This window comes from Oncorhynchus kisutch, unplaced genomic scaffold, assembly GCF_002021735.2.
Source record: "Oncorhynchus kisutch isolate 150728-3 unplaced genomic scaffold, Okis_V2 scaffold4038, whole genome shotgun sequence".
NCBI classification, from domain to species: Eukaryota; Metazoa; Chordata; class Actinopteri; order Salmoniformes; family Salmonidae; genus Oncorhynchus; species Oncorhynchus kisutch.
The window spans coordinates 99,161-109,076 of record NW_022265983.1 but is presented as its reverse complement, the minus strand read 5'-3'; positions in this window follow the sequence as shown (position 1 = coordinate 109,076).

Below are 9,916 nucleotides of genomic sequence, written 5' to 3'. Positions count from 1 at the left end.
ATCACCCCCGTCCACAACATCCTAGAAAACCCAAGCCTACTTGATGGTAATAATGCTCCCTGTTGCCCCTAGTGGCTGGTTCTGAAGGCATTTCCCCGATGTCCTCGGGACATGGACAGACATCCTCTTTTGAAGTCAATCGTGAGCGATCTGCCTGCGTGTGCATGTGTGTGTCAGACAGCTTAGGCAAGCTAAAGAGAGGAGTAAGAGGATCAGTAGAGGGAGAGGACCATGCCTCTTCAGCATATCAACCAAACACACTTAATAACTTTTTACTTTTCATCCAATTTGAAATAAATCTCCACTCGGCTAAGCATGGTCGTTTCCTCCCCGCCTTTTCAGAGAAGGAGTAGCCCTCTCAAGCTGTGGGATCAACAATAGCACAGTGGCAATGTATTTTCACTGTAATCAAACCTGAAAGAAAAAACACATGGTCTTTGTGCATATTATTTCTGATAATTTGTTTCTTGTTTACAGGGGTTTTCTACTGACTGGTTTGGACCCCATCACCAACCATTAACCAAAACCACATGACAGAATCCACTTTCATTTCCCAACCAAATGATTTCTTGTTTTCCGTTTCTCGAGTCCTTAATGGATGAATTGGCTGAACGGAGAGAAAGTAAAGAGAGAGAGAGAATAGAGGAGAAAGAAAGTTTAATGTTTCTGTAAACCACAAACATTTGGCAAAAAGAAGATGAAGAAAACAGAGAGAAGAGAATTTGGCCTTGATTCTCTCAGCCTACACAGCGTCTGGCCTTGATTCTTTCAGCCTGCATGGTGTTTGTGCATTTTAACTTCTGCTCTGCGATGCGTCGGTTGGCGGAGGGCCTGAACCTGTAAATTGGATACTAGGGGGCCGATATAAAGGAGTGTGTGTGGTGTGGTGTGGTGTGGTGTGGTGTGGTGTGGTGTGTGTGTGTGTGTGTGTGTGTGTGTGTGTGTGTGTGTGTGTGTGTGTGTGTGTGTGTGTGTGTGTGTGTGTGTGTGTGTGTGTGTGTGTGTGTGTGTGAGTGTGTGTGAGTGTGTATGTGTGAGTGTGTATGTGTGTGTGTGTGTGTGTGTGGTGTGTGTGTGTGTGGTGTGTGTGTGGTGTGTGTGTATGTGTGTGTGTATGTGTGTGTGTGGTGTGTATGTGTGTGTGGTGTGTGCTCTCATCCCACAGAATTACTGCATCCAATATCCCCGAGTTGGCAGTGCCTGGAACGAAGCAGAAAGATCCTCATCTCATAACGACCAAAGTTGTGTCCCAAATTACCCCCTATCCCCAAAATAGTGCACTACTTTTGACCAAGGCCCACACGATTCTGGTCAAAACTAGTCTAGTGCACTATATATGGAATAGGGTGCCATTTTGGGATGGATCCCAAGACTATATGCATCGCTCCTTAAACTTGATGAGGATCCGAAGCCTCCGATCCCAAGGCCTACAATGGGATTTGGTGGGGTGTGTTTTTTAAATCCAGGGCAGAGGGGTGTGGGGGGGGGGGGACAATGCAGATATCACTGTTTTCTCCGAGGTTCCAAAGCTCCAAAGCTCCAACCTTCTATTTGAATACAAGCATTCCAAATAGTTAAGTGGCATTCTTTCCCTTTATATTTGATTTTCTCTGTCCCTCTTCCTGCATTTCTTTCTTACCCTCTCCCTCTTTCTCTCTTTCTCTTTCTCTCTCTTTCTCTATCCCCCTTCCCCCCCTCTCTCTTCCTCCTCCCCTGTGCCCCCTTTCCCCCCTCTCTCTTCCTCCTCCCCTGTGCCCCCTTCCCCCCCCCCTCTCTTCCTCCTCTCCTGTGCCCCCTTCCCCCCCTCTCTCTTCCTCCTCCCCTGTGCCCCCTTCCCCCCCCTCTCCTCCTCCTCCCCTGTGCCCCCTTTCCCCCCTCCCCCTGGGTAATCCTTAAAGGAGGAAGGCAACAGCATCACAGGGTGTGAAATTAAATACTTTACAGCATTAGAGATTAAAGTGTTTCATAGGCAGTTGCTCATCCACATCAAACTTTAGCTTTTTAAAGCCACACATTTGATCTAGGTTAGGATCCAGGACCTTAGAGGGATTGACATCACAGAGCAGAGAAAGGGTAGGAGGAAAGGAATGGGAGAAGGAGAGAAGAGAACGAGAGGAGTGGAGTGGACGAGTGGAGGAGGGTGAGGAGTGGAGGAGGGTGAGGAGTGAGGAGTGGAGGAGGGTGAGGAGTGGAGAAGGGTGAGGAGCGGAGAAGGGTGAGGAGTGGAGAAGGGTGAGGAGTGAGGAGTGGAGGAGGGTGAGGAGTGGAGAAGGGTGAGGAGTGGAGAAGGGTGAGGAGTGGAGGAGGGTGAGGAGTGAGGAGTGGAGGAGGGTGAGGAGTGGAGAAGGGTGAGGAGTGAGGAGTGGAGGAGGGTGATCTACTGTAGGTTAGGAACCGAGGCCTGAGAGAAGGATTGTTCTCACAGAGCACAGAGAGGAGTGAAAGGGGGTGTTTAGGCATGATCCTGTTGCAGGAAGAGAAATAAGAAGCTGAGAGACTTGAAGCAGAAAGGGTTAAGTTAGTAAGAAAAACTTGTGAAAAGGTTTTGTGTTTGTGTTTATTCCTGGAAGAACCAACATGCACAGTCGAAAAATAGTCTGTTTGTGTCGTTACAGTATGGAAAAAAAATGTAAATACAAGTACATATCAGCATCAGTCCTAACCTAACCTAACCTAACCTAACCTAACCTAACCTAACCTAACTTAACCTAACCTAACCTAACCTAACCTAACCTAACCTAACCATATCAACATCAGTCCTAACCTAACCTAACCTAACCTAACCTAACCTAACCTAACCTAACCTAACCTAACCTAACCTAACCTAACCATATCAACATCAGTCCTAACCTAACCATATCAGCATCAGTCCTAACCTAACCTAACCTAACCTAACCTAACCTAACCTAACCTAACCATATCAACATCAGTCCTAACCTAACCTAACCTAATCTAACCTAACCTAACCTAACCTAACCTAACCTAACCATATCAGCATCAGTCCTAACCTAACCTAACCTAACCTAACCTAACCTAACCTAACCATATCAGCATCAGTCCTAATCTAACCTAACCTAACCTAACCTAACCTAACCTAACCATATCAACATCAGTCCTAACCTAACCTAACCTAACCTAACCTAACCTAACCTAACCATATCAACATCAGTCCTAACCTAACCTAACCTAACCTAACCTAACCTAACCTAACCATATCAACATCAGTCCTAACCTAACCTAACCTAACCTAACCTAACCATATCAACATCAGTCCTAACCTAACCTAACCTAACCTAACCTAACCTAACCTAACCATATCAACATCAGTCCTAACCTAACCTAACCTAACCTAACCTAACCTAACCTAACCTAACCATATCAGCATCAGTCCTAACCTAACCTAACCTAACCTAACCTAACCTAACCATATCAGCATCAGTCCTAACCTAACCTAACCTAACCTAACCATATCAACATCAGTCCTAACCTAACCATATCAGCATCAGTCCTAACCTAACCATATCAACATCAGTCCTAACCTAACCATATCAACATCAGTCCTAACCTAACCATATCAGCATCAGTCCTAACCTAACCTAACCTAACCTAACCTAACCATATCAACATCAGTCCTAACCTAACCTAACCTAACCTAACCTAACCTAACCTAACCTAACCTAACCATATCAACATCAGTCCTAACCTAACCATATCAACGTCAGTCCTAACCTAACCATATCAGCATCAGTCCTAACCTAACCATATCAGCATCAGTCCTAACCTAACCATATTAACATCAGTCCTAACCTAACCATATCAACATCAGCCCTAACCTAACCATATCAACATCAGTGCTAACCTAACCATATCAGCATCAGTCCTAACCTAACCTAACCTAACCATATCAGCATCAGTCCTAACCTAACCATATCAACATCAGTCCTAACCTAACCATATCAACATCAGTCCTAACCTAACCATATCAAAATCAGTCCTAACCTAACCATATCAACATCAGCCCTAACCTAACCATATCAACATCAGTCCTAACCTAACCATATCAGCATCAGTCCTAACCTAACCATATCAGCATCAGGCCTAACCTAACCTAACCATATCAGCATCAGTCCTAACCTAACCATATCAGCATCAGTCCTAACCTAACCTAACCTAACCTAACCATATCAACATCAGTCCTAACCTAACCATATCAACATCAGTCCTAACCTAACCATATCAACATCAGTCCTAACCTAACCATATCAACATCAGTCCTAACCTAACCATATCAGAATCAGTCCTAACCTAACCTAACCATATCAGCATCAGTCCTAACCTAACCTAACCATATCAGCATCAGTCCTAACCTAACCATATCAGCATCAGTCCTAACCTAACCATATCAGCATCAGTCCTAACCTAACCATATCAACATCAGTCCTAGCCTAACCATATCAGCATCTGTCCTAACCTAACCTAACCATATCAGCTATCAACATCAGTCCTAACCTAACCATATCAGCATCAGTCCTAACCTAACCTAACCTAACCATATCAGCATCAGTCCTAACCTAACCATATCAGCATCAGTCCTAACCTAACCTAACCTAACCATATCAGCATCAGTCCTAACCTAACCTAACCATATCAACATCAGTCCTAACCTAACCTAACCTAACCATATCAGCATCAGTCCTAACCTAACCTAACCTAACCTAACCTAACCTAACCTAACCATATCAACATCAGTCCTAACCTAACCATATCAGCTATCAACATCAGTCCTAACCTAACCATATCAGCATCAGTCCTAACCTAACCTAACCATATCAACATCAGTCCTAACCTAACCTAACCTAACCTAACCTAACCATATCAGCATCAGTCCTAACCTAACCTAACCTAACCTAACCTAACCTAACCTAACCTAACCTAACCTAACCTAACCTAACCATATCAGCATCAGTCCTAACCTAACCATATCAACATCAGTCCTAACCTAACCATATCAGCATCCGTCCTAACCTAACCATATCAACATCAGTCCTAACCTAACCATATCAGCATCAGTACTAACCTAACCATATCAGCATCAGTCCTAACCTAACCATATCAGCATCAGTCCTAACCTAACCATATCAGCATCAGTCCTAACCTAACCATATCAGCATCAGTCCTAACCTAACCATATCAACATCAGTCCTAACCTAACCATATCAACATCAGTCCTAACCTAACCTAACCTAACCATATCAGCAACAGTCCTAACCTAACCATATCAACATCAGTCCTAACCTAACCATATCAGCATCAGTCCTAACCTAACCTAACCATATCGGCTATCAACATCAGTCCTAACCTAACCTAACCATATCAGCTATCAACATCAGTCCTAACCTAACCATATCAGCATCAGTCCTAACCTAACCTAACCATATCAGCTATCAACATCAGTCCTAACCTAACCATATCAACATCAGTCCTAACCTAACCTAACCATATCAGCATCAGTCCTAACCTAACCTAACCTAACCTAACCTAACCTAACCTAACCATATCAGCATCAGTCCTAACCTAACCATATCAACATCAGTCCTAACCTAACCATATCAACATCAGTCCTAACCTAACCATATCAACATCAGTCCTAACCTAACCATATCAACATCAGTCCTAACCTAACCTAACCATATCAGCTATCAACATCAGTCCTAACCTAACCATATCAGCATCGGTCCTAACCTAACCATATCAACATCAGTCCTAACCTAACCATATCAGCTATCAACATCAGTCCTAACCTAACCATATCAGCATCAGTCCTAACCTAACCTAACCTAACCTAACCTAACCTAACCTAACCTAACCATATCAGCTATCAACATCAGTCCTAACCTAACCATATCAGCATCAGTCCTAACCTAACCTAACCATATCAGCTATCAACATCAGTCCTAACCTAACCTAACCATATCAGCTATCAACATCAGTCCTAACCTAACCTAACCATATCAGCTATCAACATCAGTCCTAACCTAACCATATCAGCTATCAACATCAGTCCTAACCTAACCTAACCATATCAACATCAGTCCTAACCTAACCTAACCTAACCATATCAACATCAGTCCTAACCTAACCATATCAGCATCAGTCCTAACCTAACCATATCAGCATCAGTCCTAACCTAACCATATCAACATCAGTCCTAACCTAACCATATCAACATCAGGTCCTAACCTAACCTAACCTAAACATATCAGCATCAGTCCTAACCTAACCATATCAACATCAGTCCTAACCTAACCATATCAGCATCAGTCCTAACCTAACCTAACCATATCGGCTATCAACATCAGTCCTAACCTAACCTAACCATATCAGCTATCAACATCAGTCCTAACCTAACCATATCAGCATCAGTCCTAACCTAACCTAACCTAACCTAACCATATCAGCTATCAACATCAGTCCTAACCTAACCATATCAACATCAGTCCTAACCTAACCTAACCATATCAGCATCAGTCCTAACCTAACCATATCAGCATCAGTCCTAACCTAACCTAACCTAACCATATCAGCTATCAACATCAGTCCTAACCTAACCATATCAGCATCAGTCCTAACCTAACCATATCAACATCAGTCCTAACCTAACCATATCAACATCAGTCCTAACCTAACCATATCAACATCAGTCCTAACCTAACCATATCAACATCAGTCCTAACCTAACCATATCAACATCAGTCCTAACCTAACCATATCAACATCAGTCCTAACCTAACCTAACCATATCAGCTATCAACATCAGTCCTAACCTAACCATATCAGCATCGGTCCTAACCTAACCATATCAACATCAGTCCTAACCTAACCATATCAACATCAGTCCTAACCTAACCATATCAACATCAGTCCTAACCTAACCTAACCATATCAGCTATCAACATCAGTCCTAACCTAACCATATCAGCATCGGTCCTAACCTAACCATATCAACATCAGTCCTAACCTAACCATATCAACATGAGTCCTAACCTAACCATATCAGCTATCAACATCAGTCCTAACCTAACCATATCAGCATCAGTCCTAACCTAACCCAACCATATCAGCTATCAACATCAGTCCTAACCTAACCTAACCATATCAACATCAGTCCTAACTTAACCATATCAACATCAGTCTTAACCTAACCTAACCTAACCATATCAGCATCAGTCCTAACCTAACCATATCAACATCAGTCCTAACCTAACCATATCAGCATCAGTCTTAACCTAACCTAACCATATCGGCTATCAACATCAGTCCTAACCTAACCTAACCATATCAGCTGTCAACATCAGTCCTAACCTAACCTAACCATATCAACATCAGTCCTAACCCAAGTGATATTGCAGATGCTGTTCTTCCATCCAGTGCTGAGAGCCAAGGTGTTGCCCAACAGCCCTATCAGAGGACTGAGGATCCTACTGGCTTTAGCCAAGGTGTTGCCCAACAGACCTATCAGAGGACTGAGGATCCTACTGGCTTTAGCCAAGGTGTTCCCCAACAGACCTATCAGAGGACTGAGGATCCTACTGGCTTTGACCATCCCGCACGCACACACACACACACAGACGGCGTGTGCACGCACGCATGAATACGTGCACACACAAATGAACACATGCACAGGCTCACTCACACACACACAAACACTCTCTCTCTCTCTCTCTGGCAGTGACCATCAAAGAGACACAACTTCCTCTCAAAACCACTTCCTGTTTGCAGGAGGGACCTGCTGCTGACTTGGCAGTCTTTTCCCTGGCTAGTGTAGGACGTTTCTGGGAACAGCCTGGTCTCACAAGTATTTTAATTCAATATGGTCAATATGTAACATTGTTTTTAGCATCAAAAGGAGACCTCCAATGTTACTGACAAACTGAAAACAAGTAAACTAGCAGCAGATGAAGGGGACAGCAATGGGGAGGAAATGTCCTCCTGACTGGAGGAGGCCTCAGCCAGGGACAAAACTACATGAGATCAAGGGATATACTACAACGAAGGATCAATGAGTTAGCCAGCTAATTTGCCTAAATATATGTATATATTTTTTTATAAAGGATAAGCTTGTAAGGAGCATGGTCCAAAAACACATAAGTTTAGCTTTCTTAGTGATTTAGAAAATCAATAGTTATTTCTAACTATTTATCAAAGTTAGCAGGCTCACTCATTGATTCTACTTTGTATTACACCCCTCAGGCAGTTGGGGGAGAAATACCAGCTCTGTAATGAGGTCAGAGGACCAGCTCTGTGATGAGGTCAGATACCCCTCATGACACCTGCGAAGGAGTGCCAGCTCTGCGATGAGGTCAGATACCTCTCAGGCAGCTGGGGAGGAGGACCATCTCTGTAATGAGGTCAGATACCTCTCAGGCAGCTGGGGGAGGAAGACCAGCTCTGTGATGAGGTCAGATACTCCTCAGGTAGCTGGGGGAGGAGGACCAACTCTGTGATGAGGTCAGATACCCCTCAGGTAGCTGGGGGAGGAGGACCAGCTCTGTGATGAGGTCAGATACCCCTCAGGTAGCTGGGGAGGAGGACCATCTCTGTAATGAGGTCAGATACCTCTCAGGCAGCTGGGGGAGGAAGACCAGCTCTGTGATGAGGTCAGATACCCCTTAGGCGGCTGGGGGAGGAGGACCAGCTCTGTGATGAGGTCAGATACCCCTCAGGTAGCTGGGGAGGAGGACCAACTCTGTGATGAGGTCAGATAACCCTCAGGTAGCTGGGGAGGAGGACCATCTCTGTAATGAGGTCAGATACCTCTCAGGCAGCTGGGGGAGGAAGACCAACTCTGTGATGAGGTCAGATACTCCTCAGGTAGCTGGGGAGGAGGACCAACTCTGTGATGAGGTCAGATACCCCTCAGGTAGCTGGGGGAGGAGGACCATCTCTGTGATGAGGTCAGATACCCCTCAGGTAGCTGGGGAGGAGGACCAGGTCTGTGATGAGGTCATATCATTCAGAATAGACCTGGGCCTGGCAGAGTCTGAGGAAACCTGGCCAGGGATAGTGTCCTGCCAGCTGGGAACAGTCTCCTTACCCTCCTCACTAATGAGTCTCCTGGGTCTCAGCTCTCGCTTAATCCACTCATCTGTTTTGACTTCCTCCCCCTACAACAGTAAACCCCAGAACTCTGTTGCTAAAGGTCACCTCGTCCATCCACGCTGTCCTGTTCAACTCTATTAATACGTCTTTGAAGGAACCTCTGATTTGTTCCTCTGTGTTTTTCCGTTCCCTGTTGTTGTCCATATATACGTTTTATGGACGGCAACGACGTGAAACATCGATAAGCTAGTAAATAAGTGATTTCATGTTTTAAGAGTAATACGCCATTGATCCCAATAAGGAGAAAGGCTCATATGTTCTTGCAGTAGCAGGTACTCCAATAAGGAGAAAGGCTCATATGTTCTTGCAGTAGCAGGTACTCCAATAAGGAGAAAGGCTCATATGTTCTTGCAGTAGCAGGTACTCCAATAAGGAGAAAGGCTCATATGTTCTTGCAGTAGCAGGTACTCCAATAAGGAGCAAGGCTCATATGTTCTTGCAGTAGCAGGTACTCCAATAAGGAGAAAGGCTCATATGTTCTTGCAGTAGCAGGTACTCCAATAAGGAGAAAGGCTCATATGTTCTTGCAGTAGCAGGTACTCCAATAAGGAGAAAGGTTCATATGTTCTTGCAGTAGCAGGTACTCCAATAAGGAGAAAGGCTCATATGTTCTTGCAGTAGCAGGTACTCCAATAAGGAGCAAGGCTCATATGTTCTTGCAGTAGCAGGTACTCCAATAAGGAGCAAGGCTCATATGTTCTTGCAGTAGCAGGTACTCCAATAAGGAGCAAGGCTCATATGTTCTTGCAGTAGCAGG